Here is a 20,262-nt window from a genome sequence, read left to right as displayed (position 1 = left end):
TTTACCATTTATTAGCTTCAGAAATTAAAGTTCACTTTTTTATATTCATTCCTGGGATGTGGGTGTTGCTGACAAGGCCAGCATTTATTGCCCATCCCTAATTGCCCTTGATAAGGTAGTGGTGAGCCGCCTTTTTGAACCGCTGAAGTCCCTGTGGTGAAGGTATTCCCACAGTGCTGTTAGGGAGGGAGTTCCAGGATTTTGACGATGAAGGAGCAGCGATATATTTCCAAGTCAGGATCGTGTGACTTGGAGGGGAAACTGGACGTGGTGGTGTTCCCATGCGCCCGCTGCCCTTGTCCTTCTAGGTGGTAATGGTCACGAGTTTGGGAGATGCCATCGAAGAAGCCTTGGTGAGTTGCTGCAGTGCATCTTGTAGATGGTACACACTGCAGCCACGGTGTGCCAGTGGTGGAGGGAGTGAATATTTAAGGTGGTGGATGGGGTGCCAATCTAGCAGGTTGCTTTGTCCTGGATGGTCTCGAGCTTCTTGAGTATTGCTGGAGCTGCACTCGTCCAAGCAAGTGGAGGGTATTCCATCACATTCCTGACTTGTGCCTTATAGATGGTGGAAAGGCTTTGGGGAGTCAGGAGGTGAGAAACTCGCTGCAGAATACCTAGCCTCTGACCTGCTCTTGTTGCTACAGTATTTATGTGGCTGGTCCAGTTAAGTTTCAGATCAATGGTGACTCCCTCGATGTTGATGGTTATGCTGTTGAATGTCAAGGGTTAGACTCTCGCTTGTTGGAGATAGTCATTGCCTGGCACTTCTGTGGTGCGAATGTTACCTGCCACTTATCAGCCCAAGCCTGAACATTGTCCAGGTCTTGTTGCATGTGGGCATGGACTGTTTCATTATTTGAAGAATTGTGAATGGCGCTGAACACTGCAGTCATGAGCAAACATCCCCACTTCTGACCTTATGATGGAGGGAAGGTCATTGATGAAGCAGCTGAAGATGGTTGGGCCTAGGACACTGCCCTGAGGAACTCCTGCAGAAATATCCTGGGGCTGAGATAATTAGCCTCCAACAACTACAATCATCTTCCTTTGTGCTCGGTATGACTCCAGTCAGTGTAGAGTTTTGTCCCTGATTCCCAGTGACTTCAATTTTACAAGGGCTCCTTGATGCCACACTCGGTCAAATGTTGCCTTGATGTCAAGGGCGGTCACTCTCACCTCACCTCTGAAATTCAGCTCTTTTGTCCATGTTTGGACCAAGGCTGTAATGAAGTCTGGAGCCGAGTGGTCCTGGCGGAACCCAAACTGAGCATCAGTGAGCAGGTTGTTGGTGAGTAAGTGCTGCTTGATAGCACTGTCGATGATGCCTTCCATCACTTTGCTGATAATTGAGAGTAGACTGATGGGGTGGTAATTAGCTGGATTGGATTTGTCCTGCATTTTGTGGACAGGACATACCTGGGCAGTTTTCCACATTGTTGAGTAGATGCCAGTGTTGTAGCTGTAATGGAACAACTTGGCTAGAAGTGCGGCTAGTTCTGGTGCACAAGTCTTCAGCACGACAGCTGGGATGTTGTCGGGGCCCATAGCCTTTGCTGTATCCAGTGCTCTCAGCCGTTTCTTGATATCATGCGGCATGAATCTAATTGGCTGAAGACTGGCTTCTGTGATGGTGGGGACCTCAGGAGGAGGCCGATATGGTTATCCACTCGGCGCTTCTGGCTGAAGATGGTTGTAAAGTTGTTGTTCAGAAATAAAATGAAGCAGAGTACTATCATTTATCTACCTACCTACTAATCTGCCATCCTTCCTTCCTACCTAGCATCATTCTACCTACCATCCTACCATCTATATCATTTGTATAGTGTCCAAATATCGAACAGAAAACATTTTCAGCTTACAGGTTATATTACATGTTCTTTCTTGATCTTCCTTGATTTCAAAAGGTAATAGAATAAGCATTTCATTAGGCCCTGGCTTAAGCAATAACTGCCAAACAGATTTATTAAACAGTAATTGGAAAAGTGAACAGTAGTTATGTACTTAATTATCTCAAGTTGGTGTAAAATAATAGTCATGCCTGTTGCACTAAATTGTAATGTAAATATTAATCTTATATGGTGGTTCTTTTTCTGACCATGAACAGCATTTCTGTACCCTATCTTGTCTCCCTATCATGGCTTTAGATGGGTTATTCAATTTTACAAGACAGACTGAAAATACTTTTAAAGAGAAAAGATCCAGCCAAAGTAAATTTAAGTACATGTCTGTTAACCTCAAAAAGAGATTTCATTCAAACATGGATTAAAAGCCCACCATGTTCTTTTATTTGAATTCAATAGCTTGATCCAGACAATAATGTCTGGTTATGAATCAAAATAAATTGGTCACCTTCGTGAGTGAACTGGGTTTTTAACCCCATATGTACCATGTCACAAAGCAAGAAACCATTACACACCATAGCTAAAAATGCTTCATTTTGTCACGTTCTCCTTTCCTTGCATTTCTGATGTTTCTTCAATACAAGTCAGGGACTGTCATGAGCAGCTCAGGATCAAAAGCAACCTCCAACATTTTTGGGCAGTTGAATGAAGTTTTATCTTGCACCTTTACTTTAAAAGATTTTGGGGTAAATTTCAATGGGGAGTCTCCTGCTCATCTGCCGTAACTTCAGTGGGAGAGGCACAGAAATCCCGGGAAAATTGTGTAAACAGACCCTTTTCCGGGGTTTCCATGGCTCTTCTGCCAAAGTTATGAGGGAGGAAACTTCACCCGCTAAAAGTTTATTTTTTATTTTCTGCTGGTGCAATATATTTCTTTAAAAAGCTCATTGTTCTCCACTCAGTAAAATCTGTTGTAAATGCATGAGGTTTTTTTCATGTTAAAGTTCAGGCATTTTTCATAATTTTAATAAAGTGCAAAATATTAAATCAAATTTTCTTTTTTCCAAATTAACCTGTAGTCCAAGATGAGGTGGAATTTGGTTCCTTTGCTATGTGCATTATACAGTTTAGTATTGCTGTTATTACAAAACAATGTATTGTCTGGTTCACCATGAATAACATGACTCAAAATCTGCTAGTATTATGAAATCTACTGATGACGACAACCTGTGTGGCCAGTTGATGGATATGAGAGATTGGTAATATTCCAAGGGACTTGAATCAATTTAAGTAGCTGAGGAAAAATAATTAATACAAAGCAAATTTTTGCTATGATTTTTTCATGTTTAAGGAAGGATATACTTGCATTGGAGGCAGTTCAGAGACGATTCACTAGGTTGATTCCTGAGTTGAAAGGGTTGTCTTATGAGGAAAGGTTGAGCAGGTTGGGCCTATACTCATTGGAGTTTAGAAGAATGAGAGGTGATCTTATTGAAACATATAAGATTTTGAGGGGGCTTGAAAGGGTAGATGCAAGGAGGATGTTTCCCCTTGTGGGGGAATCTAGAACCAGGGGGCATAGTTTCAGAATAAGGGGTCGCCCATTTAAGACGGAGATGAGAAGGAATTTCTTCTCTGAGGGTCGTGAATCTTTGGAATTCTCTATCCCAGAGAGCTGTGGAGGCTGTCAGTGAATATATTTAAGGCGGAGATAGACAGATTTTTGAAAAACGGGAATCAAGGGTTCTGGGGAGAGAGCGGGAAAGTGGAGTTGAGGCCATGATCTTATTGAATGGCAGAGCAGGCTCGAGGGGCCGAATGGCCTACTCCTGCTTTTATTTCTTATGTTCTTAAAAATAATTGGCAATTGACAAAGTCAATGCTTCGTATAAAAGCGTAAATTTTGTTTTTGCTCTTTAGTTGGAATTTAGTGTAATTGTTTCTTTATGCTATAAAGTTGGTTAGTAGATGACAAAAAATGCCAATTCTTTCACATCTCATACTCTGTGACTTGTGTACATGTCTAACTGAACTTTTGTTTGTGCATACTATAAATACATTATTCTATATGCCCATTGTAGCAGAGGATCCGATGTGAGAACAGGACAAGTGTTAGTAATGGAGAAGCCAACGTGTATATTTGTTCTTTTTCTTTGCTAAGTTTCTCCCCTTTTTGCCTCCTTGCTCGGGTATGGTTTCACAGACAATGGGAACCCTCCAATGTATTGCCCAAGTGACATTACTCAGGCTGTTCAACTACCAGGGGGGCGCAGCTGAGCCAGTTCTTGTCTTCACCTGAAAACCACACATGTGCACTTCTAGCAAAGGTCCCTAGTTTGGCGGCAGAACAGGATTTCTGACTGATTTGTCTTTTCCCCGGCCTAATCCAGGGGCCTGGAAGAATTGTAACACCTCTAATGCTACCCTGGCTGGGAACAATTAACACACATAGACAGACGAGATTAAATCTGAAATGATTATGATCTGTCACAAGATGAAGACATTGACCCATTGGGGTTGAAGCTAGCATTTAATTTTTATTTAGAAATATTCTCATATTTCATTTAAGAACAAATATATGAAGAAAGCCAAGTGAATAAAATTCTGTAGGATTGTCGTAAAGATTAAAAATTATACTGGAATCATTTTGAGGTACCCAAAAACTGTGATGATAAGAAAATATCTTTTGTGGAAAAAGGTTTCTACTTAATTTCTAAATTACCTGTGTGTGTTCACAGGAATTAACGCATTTAAAATCCACTTTCTCTGAAATTGCTAATGGTCAGTTAAATATTGGCATTGAATTACTAAGCTTGGGTACAGCTCATTAGGCTCACACCAATATGTTACTATTAGCTTTAATAAAATAACAACAGCCATTCTGTGTGGCAGATGTGGTTCCAAATCGCATTCTCTCATGGAATATGGGTTCCACACTAAAATAGTCATTAGGTGTAAAAATGCAAATAAATAACCCAAGACAAGTATTATTTCATCAAAAAAACAGTGGGTATACTTCAAATGTAGTTAATTGACTGAAAAGTACTTTGGCAAACCTTGAAGACATGAAAGGCACTATATAAGTGCAAGTTCTTTCCTTATCAGTAGCTACTTCAAAGACTCAATTCAGTGTCAACACTGATAAAAGTTTGATATAGATATAATTCGCAGTCATGTGTTTAGTGCATATCTGTGGTTTGTGGGATAGTATACATCACACGTGCATATCATGCATCAAAATTATCCATCACAATTTCATGATTGGCTCAAATGGCTTGGTGTAGCATTCCTGTCTTTGAGTCAGAATGTGCAGGGATTCAACCCTACTCCAGTCAGTCCTGGCGACTGGGGACCGCAACTCTGGAAGTCATAAAGTAGCACCTTTCCCCTCCCCCACCTGCCTCGCCCAACCATCATATGGGTTGTGGGAGCCCATAAAACCCTCCTGACATATAGAACTAGTCACCCTATTGGCTGGTATAAAGATGGTTATGGCCAAGGAAGGTGCGTTCATGTTGCGACCCATCAAGCTGTTAATCAGCCTGCCAATCCTTCCACTACATAGGAACATAGGAATTTCTAGACGAAAAAAGCCCAATGTGCATCTGCTTCACCTTCCATCATCTTGGTAGTCAAATGATATAATGGAGCAGTTGACTAATCAATCTCTATCAATTAGTTTACAACAAACATCAGTAGTAGGGAAAATGCTAGAATCTATTATTAAAGACGTGGTAACAGGGCACTTAGAAAATAATAATAGGATTGGGCAGAGTCAACACTGATTTATGAAAGGGAAATCATGTTTGACAAATCTGTTTTTTGAGGTTGTAACTAGCAGAATAGATAAGGGGGAACCAGTGGATGTAGTGTATTTGGATTTTCAGAAGGCATACGATAAGGTGCCACACAAGAGGTTATTGAACAAAATTAGGGCTCATGAGATTGGGGGTAATATACTAGCATGGATTGAGGATTGGTTAATGGACAGAAAACAGAGAGTAGGAATAAATTGATAATTTTTGGGTTGGCAGGCTGCATCAATGATTTGGATGAGGGGACCAAATGTAATATATCCAAGTTTGCTGATGATACAAAGCTGGGTGGGAATGTAAGTTGTGAGGAGGATGCAAGGAGGCTTCAAGGGGATATAGACAGGCTACGCGAGTGGGCAAGAACATGGCAAATGGAATATCATGTGGAGAAATGTGAAGTTGTCCACTTTGGTAGGAAAAATAGAAAAGTCAAATATTTTTTAAATGGTGAGAGATTAGGCAGTGTTGGTGTTAAGAGGGACCTGGGTGTCCTTGTACATGAATCACTGAAAGTTAACATGCAGGTACAGCAAGCAATTAAAGCAAATGGTATGATAGCAAAATACTGCAGATGCTGGAAATCCGATTTAGTCTTGATAAAGGGTTTTGACCCGAAACATCGACTCTAATTTCTCTCCATGGATGTTGCCTGGCCTGCTGAGTTTTTCCAGCATTTTCTGTTGTTATAAAGCAAATGGTATGTTAGCCTTTATTATAAGAGGATTTGAGTGTAAGAGCAAAGACATCTTACTGCAATTATATAGGTCCCTGATGAGCCCACACCTGGAGTATTGTGTACAGTTTTGGTCTCTTTGCCTAAGGACGGATATACTTGCCACAGAGGGGGTGCAGCGAAGGTTCACCAGACTGATTCCTGGGATGGGGGGATTGTCCTATGAGGGAAGATTGAGTAGACTAGACCTATATTCTCTAGAGTTTAGAAGAATGAGAAGTGATCTCATTGAAACATACAAAATTCTTAGAGCTTGACAGGGTAGATGCAGGGAGGATGTTTCCCCTGGCTGGGGAGCCTAGAACCAGGGGTCACAGTCTCAGAATAAGGGGTCAGCCACTTAGGATTGAGATGAGGAGAAATTTTTTCAGAGGGTGGTGAATCTTTGGAATTCTCTACCCCAGAGGGCTGTGGAGGCTCAGTTGTTGAGTATATTTAAGACAGAGATCAATAGCTTTTTGGATATTAAGGGAATCAAGTTATATGGGGATAGTGCAGGAAAGTGGAGATGAGGTGGAAGATCAGCCATGATCTTATTGAATGACGGAGCAGGCTCGAAGGGCCAAATGGCCTACTCCTGCTCCTATTTCTTATGTTGTTATGTCGACCCAGACATGAGGCGAGAAAAATCCCAGAGGTGAAGAGCTTCGGGATTCATGAGTCCAAATTCACATGTTCCTCCCAAGCATTCTACACTTGCCAAATGTCATGTCTCAGGTTACTCATAAACTGTATCCCAAAATATTGATCGTAATTTGCGGCCCCTATGGGCGTGTACGAGGTGCGAATGCGCCGCGCAAGAATCTTTTTGACAGATCCAATGCATCCCCTGGAAAAGTGTATCCACGGGCGTAGAGTCGGGCTATTTGCCCGTGAAAGTCTTGCGCCTGCGTAAGGCCTGCTTTTATCAGTGTAAGAGTGTGAAATAAATTTATTTTTATGTTTCTTTAATCATTTATACATTAAAAAACCTGTGCAATAAGGTAAGTTCATTTTTAGCCCCTTTAAAACATTTAAATTTATTTTTTGAAAAATTAATTTTTTAAAAAAATATTTAATTAAATGTCATTTTAATTCATTTTAAATCTGTAATTTTTAAAAATTTGATGTCCAGGTGTATTTTCTGGGGGTATTCCCATTCATGCTTATGGGGTTTCCGTACAGACGTAATCACCATAAGTATGAATGGGGATTCCCTTCTTTCATTCATTGGGCTGGCCTATGTGATCCCAGAAGAGTTTGCGAACTGCCTGCACCCTAGGATACGTGGGCCTCTTCCTGCGAGTACCTGGAGAGGGCTGGGACCTGGAGTCTCCGTACCTCCCGAACTACCAGGTACGTGGCCAGTTTATTTGCGGATCAGAGGGATTTTCCTGCAGGAAGCCTCCGACCGCAAATTCAGGGCCAATATTTTCTGAAAGAAATCTATCTAATTTGCATTTGAATAAACCAATACTCTCTGCTTCCACCGTCCCCCAGGGAGCCTGTTTCATACATTTATCACTTGCTCACTGAAATAATGGAGGTAAGCTTAACCCCCAAGATAGGTGGAAGAGGGACAGGGGGTGTTTAAAAAATTGGAAACCCAACCCCATCCCCAACGCGCCCACTTCTGGTTTTAACAGAGGTGGGCGACTAACCTGCTCTCCAGAAGGGCATCCATCATTAAAATATTTTACTTTTAACGCCCGCAGGCCAAGTTTCCCAGGGCTCGGGAAACCTGGCAGCTGAAGGGAGGCAAGAAGGTCCGTATCCAACAGGCAATTGCCTTTCCAGCACTGCCTGTGGGCCAAAAGGAGCAGGAGTGCTTCCCCTCCGATCCCGGCCTACCAAGCTAACCTGATTCCCTCCCCACGATCGGACTCCCGACCTACTCATGCCCCCCACCCCCCACCCCGACCTCCTCCTCCGACCACTCCCCCCCCCCCCCCCATGTCTTTTCCATCCCCCCAGTGTCTTCTCCACCCCCCCTGCAACCCCCAATGTCTTCTCTGCCCCCTCAATATCTTTGACCCTCCACGATGTTGCTGCAGGCCTTTCCGCCCGACAGCAAGCCAATCTGGCTAGCTGCCAGCTGGGAAACTGAGTCAAATAATTTAAGAGGTCCTGCTGTTAAATTCAACAGGATCTCCAGGTGGCCACTACAACCCCGCCTCCCCGTAATTATCAGGGGCAATGTTTCCACAGATTCGTTTTGAATTTACCCCCCTTCAAGTGTAGGTACTACTAATCTGAACAAGGTAAACAGCTTGTCATGGTTTACATGATCTAGTCCATTTATAATCCGAAAAACGGTAATCAGCCTTCTCTTTTCCAGTGAGAATATGCCCAATTTACATAACCGCACCTCGGAATCCAATCCTTCTATTCCCGCAATCATTTTGGTTGCTCTCTTCTGTATCCTTTTAATAGTTGCAATATTTTGTTTTTACTGTGGCGACCAGAACTGTGCACAGTTGCACCAATTATGTATAAAGTGGCAGGATTGCCTCACTATTTCAGCTCAATATTGACTTTTTAATATATTCAAAAATTTGATTTGCTTTCTTCACTGCCACCTAGCTTTGTTGCAATAGTTTCAAGATATTGTCAATCAGGTTTCCCAGATCACTTTCATTTTCCATGGACGTTATTTTCCTTGCATTAAAGTAATAGTCTCTTCCTGGGTTTTTTATTCCACATATGAACCATATTGAATTTCATCTGCCACATGTCCGCCCAATTCCCATTGATATTCAAATGCTCCAGCAGCTCATCCTGTTCAGCTTTGGATTTCACACTGTTCTCCAAAGGAGGAGTGTGAAGATATGAAAGCAACAACAGTGTGATGATTTAAAAATCAAAGATCACAACCAAACTAAACTTGGGCCTCTCAATTCAAATATTCTATTTTCTACCATATTTCATTTTTAATAGGTATACTATATTCTCAATAAAATGAAAATTATGCTATTGCCAAATAAAAGTAATATTAAGAAATAAGAGCAGGAGTAGGCCATACGGCCCCTCGAGACTGCTCTGCCATTCAATAAGATCATGGCTGATCATCGACCTCAACTCCACTTTCCCGCCTGATCTTCATATCCCTTGATTCCCTAGAGTCCAAAAATCTATCTATCTCAGCCTTGAATATTCTCAAAGACTCAGCATTCACAGCCCTCTGGGGCAGAGAATTCCAAAAATTCACAACCCTCTGACTGAAGAAATTCCTCCTCATCTCAGTCTTAAATGGCCTACCCCTTATCCTGAGACTATGCTCCCTAGTCCTAGACACTCCAGCCAGGGGAAACAACCTCTCAGCATCAATCCGCTTCAGAATCTTGTATGTTTCAATGAGATCACCTCAGATTCTTCTAAACTCCAGAGAGTATAGGCCCATTCTACACAATCTCTCATCATAGGACAGCCCTCTTATCCCAGGAATCAATCTTGTGAACCTTTGATGTACCGCCTCCAAGGCAAGTATATCCTTCCTTAGATAAGGAGACCAGAACTGTGCACAGTACTCCAGGTGTGGTCTCACCAAGGCCCTGTACAATTGTAGCAAGACTTCCTTACTCTTATACTCCAACCCCGTTGCAATAAAGGCCAACATGCCATTTGCCTTCCTTATTGCTTGCTATACCTGCATGCTAGCTTTCTGTGTTTCTTGCACGAGGACACCCACATCTCTCTAAACACCAACATTTGAAAGTTTCTCACCATTTAAAAAAATATTCTGTTTTTCTATTTCTTCCTACCAAAATGAATAACCTCACATTTCCCTACATTATACTCCATCTGCCACCTTTCAGCCCACTCACTTAGTCTATCCCTATCCCTTTGCAGATTCTTTGTGTTCTCCTCATAGCTTACTGTCCCATGTAGCTTTGTATCATCATCAAACTTGGATACATTACACTCGGTCCCTTCATCTAGGTCATTAATATAGATTGTAAATAGCTGAGGCCCCAACACTGATCCTTGCGGCACCCCACTAGTTACAGCCTGCCAAACTGAAAAAGATCTGTTTATCCCTACTCTCTGTTTTCTGTCTGTAAACCAATCCTCTATCCATGCTACTATATTACCCCCAACCCCATGAGCCCTAATCTTGTGTAATAACTTTTTATGTGGCACCTTATCAAATGCCTTTTGGAAATCCAAATATTATTCATCCACTGGTTCCCCTTTATCTACCCTGCTAGTTACATCCCCAAAAACTCTAATAAATTTGTCAAACATGTTTTCCCTTTCATAAAACCATGTTGACTCTGCCTTATCATGGTATGATTTTCTAAGTGACTTGATACCACTTCCTTAACAATGGATTCAAGCCTTTTCCCAATGACTGATGTCAGGCTAACTGGCCTGTAGTTCCCTGTTTTTTCTCTCCCTCCTTTCATGAATAGCGGTGTTACACTTGCGACCTTCCAATCTGTTGGGACCATTCCAGAATCTAGGGAATTTTGGAAGATCAAAACCAATTGTACTGGCCTCGCTAGATGTGCTCCTATCTAGTTATCCAGCAAGTTAAACACTTATTCAAAATAATTCCTCGTGAAGCCATTTGCTGTTTTGAAGCTTTACTTGAACAAATTTGTGAAACTGTAAACAAAGACAAAGTATGTTTTGTACATAAAACTAAGGACTATACATTCGATATTACATAAGATATAACATATTTACAACAGTAGAATAGACTAATTGTATAACTAACTAACATTTGGACTAACTTCTGTAACTATCAAATATTAACCTTTTTATAAATATAGTGTTATCAAAATACTACACTGACAAAGTTACTATCATGCTAATAGACAAAGATACTCACAGATATTGCACTTGGCCTAACATATGAGATCAGATTACATTGGATTGAAAATCCCTCATGGAATTCTCCATTACTCAAGCCAGGTTCTTCCTGGAATTCCACTTCCTGGGATTCTACTTCCTGGGCTACACAGGAAGAAAGGTAGAAAGGTCAAATGACCTCTCACACAGGAAGAAAGGTAGAAAGGTCAAATGACCTCTGCTGCACACAAACACTGCTAACACATAACCACCACCAGAGGGTGCTATCTGCATGTAAAATGTCCATAATGTCCAGAACACCCCATCTGGGGTCGTTAACGACTCCACATAGTCCGAACTCTACTTGTCACTGGAGTCCTCTGGCGACAAAAGAAGAACCACCCCAAAGACAGTCCGTCGGTGTCGATGATAGGATGCAGCTTCCGTAGACTGCTGTGAGGGGGTAGGTTGCGTTCTGCTACGCACAGTTCCAATCTGGGTATGGTGAGGTCTGGCTGGGGTGCCAACTTGCCTCTATCAAAGACGAAGCCAATTTTGCTTTGTCCATCTTGAGTAGTGACCTTCAGATAAGCCACACTTGCAATGGCCTTAGACGCAAAGCTCTTTGAATTGGGCATTTAATGGAGAGAAAGACGAATAGCAGCGAGGTATTCAGATCTCCTGTAAGTCTTGGAGTGAGTCTCTCCATCTGTCCCACTCTGCTTCCATCTCTTCAGGGAGAGGTGAATCCCACTCTTCGGCGCGTGTGGAGAGTTCCCTGAGGAGCAGCCTGCCTTGTATGGTGACAGGGGCTAAGAAGCCGAGAGGGTCGTATAGGCTGTTGACTGTAGAAAGCACCCCTCTACGTGTGAAGGGTTTCCTGGCATCTAAGACTTGGAACGTGAACGTGTCTGTTGCTATGTTCCAAGACACTCCTAGGCTACGCTGTAGGGGGAGGTCATCAGTGAAGAGTCTTTGACGTCCTTAGCACGATCTTCAGGGGGGAATGCCTCCATCACTGCTGGTCTGTTAGAGGCTATCTTATGCAGCCTGAGGTTGGATAGTGCAAGTAGTTCCTGGGCTCGTCCGAGGGTACTGCTGGCCTCTGCTTCGGTCGGGAATGACTTCAGTGCGTCGTCGACATAGAACTCTCGTTCGATGAACCCTCTCACATCACTGCCAAAGTCGTCGTCTTCTTCCTTGGCAGCCCTCCTTAGTCCATATATGGCGACAGCAGGGGATGGGCTATTCCCAAAGACATGGACACGCATTCTGTAGTCCACAATGTCTCTATTGGGGTCATTGTCCCGATACCACAGGAAGCGGAGGAAGTCTCTGTGGTCTTCTCTCACCACGAAGCAATGAAACATGTGCTGGATAGCGGCAGTGATGGTGACGGGCTCTTTCCTGAGTCTCATGAGTACTCCCAAGAGGCTGTTGTTAAGATCGGGCCCTGTGAGGAGTACGTCGTTGAGAGAGACTCCCTGATATGGTGCACTGGAGTCAAACACCACGCGGATCTGACTACTGCATGGGGTAAGGTAGCTTGGATGACCATTCTCCAAGATGGAAGTCTTGAGTGTGCTCACCTGAGATGGCTTGTTCTCTAGTGTGTGACTTCCTACAGGGTACACATTAACGAGGCATATCTTGGAGCATGCTCTTGTGCTCGCTCCTTCTCCACACACCTACCGGTGCACCTGGATGAAATCTCAGGACCAGCAGCTCCCTCTCTCTCCCCGCTGTGCTGTGAAGCGGGAGGAGGCGTCTCTGACTTCCAAGGAGCTGGGCCTGGGTGTAGTGCTGAAACGTGCTGATCACTTTCACATTCAGTGCATTTTGCATCTACCTTGCAGTTCTTGGCAAGATGGCTCGTGGAAGAACCGCACTTGAAACATATAGAGTTCTCTTTAAGATATTGTTTCCGATCTTCCAGGGACATCTCCCTGAAGCTTCTGCACTTCTTTAAAGGATGGGGCTTGTTGTGGATAGGGCATTGTTTGCTCATATCCTCAGGTTTCTTCTGAATCTTTGTGTGCTCAGTTGAGGACACTTGCATTTTGTGGACAGATATTGGTGTCTTTCCATGTCTGTCGAACTTGTCTCTTTTGGCAAGTGCTGGGTGGGAGGAGAAGAATTTGAAGCAGGGGTCATCCTGGCTTTGGCTTCTTTACGGATGAATTTAACGAACGCAGAGAATGGTGGGAACGCCACGTTGTGCTTTAGCTTGAACTTTGATCCAAATGTTATCCACTTCTCCTGCAGGTTAAATGGAAGCTTCTCAATGATGGGACTTACCCCTCTGGAAGTGTGTAAGTACGATAGACCAGGTAGGTAGCCGTCCTGCTTTGCGGCTTCGAGTTCCGACGGCAGATCTCCAAGGTTGCGGAGCTTATGGGGTTCCTTACTCGTCAACCTCGGAAAGTTCTCCAACCTGTCAGAGAGCCCTTTCAATGGCTTCAGGCGAGCCGTAGCTTTCTTCCAGCCTTGCCCAAGCTGTCTTCAACCCCGCTGGCAGATGTCCCACATTGGCCGCTTTTATCCTGCAGGCCTGTCCGGCGGACTCTGGGCTGAGCCATTTGATAAGGAGGCCAAGCTCTTCTCCTGCCGACAGGTCTAAGCCCGATATGGCATCGTGGAAGCAGGACTTCCAAGCCCGATAATTCTCCGGCCTGTCATCAAACTTGGTTAACCCTGTAGTCACCAGCTGGGTGCGTGCAAGGTATTTGGCAAGGTCGTAGGTACTGGGACCTGTGCCAGGGTTGCCTTGAATAGGGGTTCTGTTGGGAGTCTCAAGGAAATGAGAGGGGGTTCGCTGCTGACTTTCTCTATTCGGCGTCCTATTCCTCTGCACCGTGTCTTCCGTTCTGCTGGGGGAGACTCTGCGGCTTGAGGCACACCGTCTGTTTTGACCTTGATTGGCAACTTGTGGTATGTTATACGAAGTGCTTGCGTCTGTAGAGATGTGCGGGCCTTCATCCCTTTCTCCTGTAAACTGTATGTCGGCATGGTTGCTCACGTACTCTATGGTGCGCTGTCGTGGACTCTGCCACGAAACGGGTATTAAAGGTTTGTAAGCTGTCTCGGGATCAGCTCCCTCCAAAATTGCCTCGAATACTTGTGTTACAGCTAATGCAGCATCTATCTCTTTTTGTTGCTGCAGAGCGTCTAATGTGGCTTGGAGACGGGCCTGTTCAGCCTGGCGTTCCACTTGGTGACGGGCCTGTTCCGCTTGGAATTCAGCTTGGAGTCGGGCCTGTTCTGCTTGGAATTCAGCTTGGAGTCGGGCCTGTTCAGCTTGGGGTTCAGCTTGTAGACGGGCCTGTCTTACTTTTATTTCTATTTCACTGTTCACATGCGCAGCTCTGGCTTGAGCTGCCACTAGCTTAGCCCGTGCTCTGGCGATAGTCACGCTTATTCCAGAACCACCTGATGACCGTGAACCAGCTTGCGATCTGACGTAACCGGAGCTTATAGACTGATTGTCACCTTCTACAGTTTCGTCTGCCTGTTTAAGGTCTTCTCCTCGCTGCAAAGCATTTTCGTTATTATCTTCTGACATGTTGATGTGAGGTAGGTGTGCTCTACGAGGTTAAGGCTTACACTGGGTTCCTCCTGCTCCACTCTTCACAGCTAGCCGTATTGCTATCTTTTCACTGATATCTTTTCACTGATATCTTTTCACTGTACTGGCCTCACTAGACGTGCTCCTATCTAGATATCCAGCAAGTTAAACACTTATTCAAAATAATTCCTCATGAAGCCGTTTGCTGTTTTGAAGCTTTACTTGAACAAATTTGTGAAACTGTAAACAAAGACAAAGTATGTTTTGTACATAAAACTAAATACTATACATTCGATATTACATAAGATATAACATATTTACAACAGTAGAATAGACTAATTGTATAACTAACTAACATTTGGACTAACTTCTGTAACTATCAAATATCAACCTTTTATAAATATAGTGTTATCAAAATACTACACTGACAAAGTTACTATCATGCTAATAGACAAAGATACTCACAGATATTGCGCTTGGCCTAACATATAACGGGCAGCACGGTGGCATAGTGGTTAGCACTGTTGCCTCACAGCGCCAGGGACCCGGGTTCGAATCCGGCCTCGGGCGACTGTCTGTGTGGAGTTTGCATATTCTCCCCGTGTTTGCGTGGGTTTCCTCCGGGTGCTCCGGTTTCCTCCCACAGTCTAAAGATGTGCAGGTTAGGTTGATTGGCTATGATAAATTGACCCTTAGTGTTAGGGGGATTAAATACGTGGGGTTACAGGATAGGGTGGGATATGTGTTGGTGTAGGGGTTACTGGGATCGGGTGGGATATGTGTCGGTGCAGGCTCGATGGGCCGAAATGGCCTCTATCTGCACTGTGGGGTTTCTGTGATTCTGTGATATGAGATCAGATTACATTGGATTAAAAATCCCTCATGGAATTCTCCATTACTCAAGCCAGGTTCTTCCTGGAATTCCACTTCCTGGGATTCTACATCCTGGGCTACACAGGAAGAAAGGTAGAAAGGTCAAATGACCTCTGCTGCACACAAACACTGCTAACACATAACCACCACCAGAGGGTGCTATCTGCATGTAAAATGTCCATAATGTCCAGAACACCAATGCATCCACTATCTCTTCAGCCACCTCTTTTTGAACCCTAGGATGTAGCCCGTCAGGTCTAGGGGATTTGTCGACTTTTAATCCCACCAGTTTCTCTAGTACTTTTTCTCTACTTCTATTAATTAAGTTAAGTTCCTCACCCTCATTAGACACTTGGTTCCGTACCATTTTTGGGATGCCTTTTGTGTCTTCTACTGTGAAGACAGATACAAAGGGCTGGATTTTCATTGGGCCGTGGAGTCGGGATTGGAGGCGTGTGGGGGTTTAAAATCCGAAATTGGGGGTCTCGACCCCAACTTGCCTCCATGCCAGTTTCAAAGGAGGCGGGAACCCGCCCCGCACTGGGACCCACCTCCCTGAGGTGGGAAGGGGATTAGTGCCAATTAACTGCCTGTTAACAGGTAGTTAACAGGCAGTTTTTAGCCTAATCCCTATTTTCATTGTTGAAATGTGGGATTCCCGACGGCTCCAAACCACGCCAAGTTAGTGAGGCGGGCCGTCGGGATGAAGGGCTTGGAGGGATCGAGATGTCCAGTGTTCAGGTGAGTGATGGGTGCATGAGTGCAGAAGTAAGTGTGTTTGGTCTGCGTAAAGTGTTTAAAGAAGTTCTACTAACCTTTACTTACCTTTACAGCCTTCCTTCCTTCAGGTCTCGGGAGTCCCTCACCTCACCGACACAGAAAGCAGAATGGCCGCCAGCTGTCAAAATCTGCAGCCTCTGCTTTCTGTTCCAGGGAGATCGCTAAATCATCCTGAGAGGAATGAATTAACCTGGAGTACAGATTGTCAGTATTTGACAGCTTCAAAGAGCTGTGAAACGTTGATATTTCATCTGGCAAAAGGTCTTGACAGATGAAATTTCAATCTGTGATGTCACTTGTTGCCGGGTGGCCCTTAATTGGCCTGCTGAGCCCGCTGGGTGGGCTCAACAAGGTCAATCAAGTCTAAATCGCGTGGGTTGGCTAGAACTCGATGGAGGCCAGACTACAACCCCAAAAGTTGTAGTCCCGCCTCCTACCTGCCTCCTCGATGAAAATCCAGCCCAAAATATTTGTTTAACATTTCTGCCATTTCCTTATTCCCCATAATAATTTCTCCTGTCTTAGGCCCTAAGGGACCAACGTTTACTTTTGCTACTCTTTTCCATTTTACATACTTGTAGAAACTCTTACAATCTGTTTTTATATTTCTTGCTAGTTTTCTCTCATTCTATTTTATCCCTTTTTATAATTAAATGACTTTGATGATTGTGAGACTATTGCATTATCTCTGCAAATGTTGAAATGGTTCACAGCAGGATATAAGGGGCTTATGTTGTATGTTTTGAAAGACATCCATCACACTTCAGGTCACTCACACATGCAAATTTTTGTGTAAAAGTTTAAAAAAAGAGAAAACCAATCATCCCTAATGTGGAGAAAAACTTCACATCCAATAGAAAATACTTCCTAATTTACTTCAGGAGCCACACTCAAAAAAAGAAAACCAGTCTGACCTTTAATGGCCCCGTGAATTTGTGTAATTGATGCAGGGAAGCATAGTAATTACAGTTTAAGTGACATACTTAGGTTACATGCAGCTACACTTTAGCAGGAAAAAAATGCTTTGTGTGTCACATGGTATAATGTTCCTGTCCTTATAAAACAGTGCTTTCTGTGGCCTGCTGTGAATATTGCCACTGAATAATAATGCAACTATTAATAGAAAGAAAAGTGCGATTTTTTTTTTTTAATGTAAATTTTTTCACCTCTACAGTCTCCTGCAAGGTCCTGGCATAACATCATGGAGGTCAAAAACATTGCTTTACAACTTGAAGCAGCCTATATTTGGTTTTTTAAACCAAACAAGAGACATGGGCCTAGAAATTGGGTTTTGGCGCAGCGACGGCTTTAGCGCCGGAAGTTAGTGCCGGAGCTAAGTCGCGCTGGGCGGGCCAAAAATTCACTAGTTCTGCGCCCAAACGGCTGCCGGCGCTGCTGAAAGCTGTTTGCACCTGAAAACTGGCGCTACGCGCTGAATTGCGGCGCTATTCCGGCGCTGCGGCGCCCGCTGCGGTGCGGCAGGTTCGGGAAGTGCAGGCCTCCTCCTTCCCTTAAGGAGGAGCTGCCTGCACCCGGCTGCGGCCCGTGAAAATCATTGTAAAAATGAGCCCGGCACCTCGGACAAGTGCCGGGCTTGCATCTGTCCCGGGGGGGGGGGGGGGGAGAAGTCCGGGGAGGGAGCTGCGGCCAGGCGGCCGGCGGGAAAGCGGCCGGCCGCCGCGGAGCCTTTAATGCGCTGGCGCAAAGTCCAGTAAGGCACCTCTGCCAGAACGTTGCTTGCGGCTGCTACGGGCGAGGCGGCCGCAAGTCAATTTCGGAGTTCGGGCGGGTTACCATGGCAACCGGGACGCTGCGCACACCGATGACGTCATTGGTGCCGGCGCAGCGCTAACGGCCTAACGCCGATTTAGGGACCCACTCAATTTCCAAACTGGCCATAACTCCGGCGCTAGGCCCTCTAGCGCCTCAAAAGCGGCGCTAAGCCTACCGAATTTCTAGGCCATGATTTCTGACCAACCTAAGAGCTGATCCAGGATTTGTTGATGCTGGGAGGCCATGCTACTGGTGAGAGGTGCAGAGTACTTAAACTTCAGCTCTTAAACTGGTCATGTCACAGCCCCTGTTGTTTTAATTAAGCTGTCCCAGGACTGCTTCCCATAGATGATGTAACAAAGTGTCATAACAGGCAGTGGAACCCAATTTTATTGTAGCTTGGGAAATTAATGCTGTTTTAAAAAAAAATGCCAGACAAGGGCATTTGTGCTTATTTTTTCAGTGCAAAATAGTTACAGTGACTGTTTTGAGCAAAAATTATACCTTGTAGACCTTGCTTTTCCTTTACAAAAGTCCCAACTGTCATTAAGTTTCTTGGACCTTTCGGAAATATCATTGTTGTTTAATTGTAAAATTAGCATTTAATTCAATTATAAACCATAGATGTTGTATCTTAACTCTAGATTTCTTGATCATCTGGGATATTTAGTGAGTTCAGCACAAATAAGATGCAAAATGTAGTGTGGAAATGTGTGCTAATGATGCACATGATACAGTAAATAGGTGGAACTGGGCCTGAGGAGTTTCCGAATACAACAAAGTCCCTAAACAAGTGAGAGGAGGTGGGGATAAAGCTCATTTCAATCGTGCTAAATTGGAATTTGTATTGTTGCTGAGGTGCTTAAAAAGGAACTGGTGCTGAGCACACTACAGAAGCCCCAACTCGAGTGTGTCTTCCAAAGATTTTTAAAACATTTTTTTGATAGTTTACAAATAAACAAGTGGAGGGGGTATGTATGCCCAAAACAATATGGCACACACAAAGCAGAAGTTATCCAGAACTGATCGGGGAAGAGTTTCCTATTCAATTAATTTAGGGGAAGGATTAGTCAGGGTTAACTTCAGCAGAACGAGTAGCACTGGTTCATCCAACATATGAATATGGTTTCCATTTTGCCATCACTGAGAGCACTTCAACTATACCACTGAGTGAATAAGCTTAAGGACACAATATACTCTCCCCCATTGGCTATCATGGAGACGACCCACTATTGCCATACAAAAAACATCTAATCAAGGAAGCACACGCTCTCCCAATATTCAGCTAGGCCATCCTAAGGTTCTTATCTTAAATGTTCTTTCTTTCTCTAACTTATAGGACCCCAGATGCAGTCCACTGACAGCCAAAGGCACTAATCTACATCTTGGGGAACCACAAAAATAATCACTGAATATCTGCTTTGTGAGGAATGACTTCTCACCACCAACCTAGCCATTTACATCCTGGTGTGATCCCAAGTAGCACTTGAAAGAATACGTCCCCAAATGATCACTTCATTTGAGAAGTTGTGAAATAAATTGTAATGGTCGGAATTGGCACTAATAAAAAAAACATTCAAAATGTGTGCTGTTGGGAAAACTGGAACACATATACATTTTGAAATATGAGCCCCTGCTATTAAGGTGGTCATGCGCATTCTCAACAGAATAACAAATTGATATATTATTACAGTTAGAATTGACTAATATATTGGTAAACTAGCTGGAGTGCCCGGCGGTGCCGAGGGTTTTTTGAGGGCATGTTGTTATGAAAAAAGTAGAAATAATTTTTATATATATAAATGTGTTTGTCTGTCTGTGTGGGAAGGAGAGAGGGGGAAGGAGAGAGAGAGAGAGACGGGGGAGAAGAGAGAGACGGGGGGAGAGAGAGACTAGGGGGAGAGAGGGACTGGGGGGAAGAGAGAGAGAGACTGGGGGAAGGATATATATAAATGAGTTTGTCTGTCTGTGTGGGAAGGAGAGAGAGAGAGAGGGGGGAAGGAGAGAGAGAGAGAGAGAGAGGGGGAAGGAGAGAGAAAGGAAAGGAGAGCGAGAGAGGGAAGGAGAGAGAGAGGGAAGGAGAGAGAGGGAAGGAGAGAGAGAGAG

The 20,262-nt window shown here is 44.0% G+C and overlaps 1 long non-coding RNA gene across 2 annotated transcripts in view; it reads left to right on the top strand.

Moving 5' to 3' along the window:
• Positions 1-19,912, top strand: part of LOC147123311 (uncharacterized) — a 198,570-nt gene extending 178,658 nt beyond the window's left edge. For both annotated transcript variants that reach the window (XR_015080501.1, XR_015080500.1), the window contains exon 3: positions 19,496-19,912. This is a non-coding gene — a long non-coding RNA (uncharacterized LOC147123311). The remainder of the gene's footprint in view (positions 1-19,495) is intronic.
• Positions 19,913-20,262: the final 350 nt, after the last annotated feature.

The sequence above is a fragment of the Somniosus microcephalus genome, chromosome 2 (genome assembly GCF_052327205.1).
Source record: "Somniosus microcephalus isolate GS21.2 chromosome 2, FLI_Smic_1.0, whole genome shotgun sequence".
Classification (NCBI taxonomy): Eukaryota; Metazoa; Chordata; class Chondrichthyes; order Squaliformes; family Somniosidae; genus Somniosus; species Somniosus microcephalus.
The sequence above is the reverse complement of the archived record's forward strand: the minus strand, read 5'-3'. Positions and strand labels throughout refer to the sequence as shown.